This window comes from Orycteropus afer, unplaced genomic scaffold (genome assembly GCF_000298275.1).
Source record: "Orycteropus afer afer isolate SDZICR_OR568_19922 unplaced genomic scaffold, OryAfe1.0 scaffold01074, whole genome shotgun sequence".
Lineage (NCBI taxonomy): Eukaryota > Metazoa > Chordata > Mammalia > Tubulidentata > Orycteropodidae > Orycteropus > Orycteropus afer.
The window spans coordinates 214,845-215,974 of record NW_006922661.1 but is presented as its reverse complement, the minus strand read 5'-3'; positions in this window follow the sequence as shown (position 1 = coordinate 215,974).

The window sequence follows — 1,130 nt, the reverse complement described above, 5'->3', positions numbered from 1 at the left end:
CAATCTCTGGCATCATTTCTATCATCAAAGCCGTATTTTCCAAATTGCACATTCTGATCACCAGTAGTTATCAATATATCTTGATTCTATGTTTGGTCAATTTCACACTGCAGAAGTTGGTAAAAATCTTCAATTTCATCTTTGGCTTCAATGGTTGGTGTGTAAATTTGAATAATAGCTGTATTAACTCATCTTCCTCGTAGACATACAGATATTATCACTGACAACACTGAATTTCAAGATAGATCTTGAAATGGATTTTTTTTTCTTTGATGATGAGTGTGACATCATTCCTGTCACTCCCAGTACAACAGATCATATGACTGTCCAGTTCAAAATGGCTAATTCAGCTGCCTAGGGTACTGATTGTTATGCATCCCATTTCATTTTTCACAACTTTCAGGTTTCCTAGATTCATACTCTGTCCATTCTATGTTCTGCAAACATCTTGCAGCTGCTGCTTCTCCTTTTGAGTCATACCACATTAGCAAATGAAGGTCCAGAAAGCTTTACCCCATCCATATCATTAAGGTAGACTCTCTATTTTGATGCAGCTCTTCCCCAGTAGTATTCTGAGTGCCTTCCAACCTGAGGGGCTCATCATCACTATGTCAGACACTGTTTCACCAGTATTCATAAGGTTTTCAGAGGCCAATTCTTTTTTTTTCCCCCCCAAAAGTAGACCTGGCTACATCCTTCCTAGTCTGTCTTTGCCTGGAAGTTCCAATGAAACCTGTCCACCACAGATGACTCTGCTGATATGTGAAATACTGTCGGTATAGCTTCCAACATCACAGCAACACGCAAGCCACCACGGGAGGACAGACTGACACACAAGTGGTGGAGCTAAAGATTAAGTACCTAATACGTGCCACGCATCGTTAAATGTTTTCTGCTTATTTTTTCGTGTAAGCCTAATAAAGCAGGTATTAACATTATTCCCATTTTACCTACGAAGAAGTAGGCTTGAAAGGGTGAAAAGTCACACAGCTAGTCAGAATAGTGACCTTGACCATCCCTGACTGACCATCCTTCCATTGGCCGGAGGAGGGAATACTGCATAAAAGTGACACTGAACTCATTCCTGGCGTCAGTGGTCTTCACTTTTCTAGAGCAGCACCATTATCTGC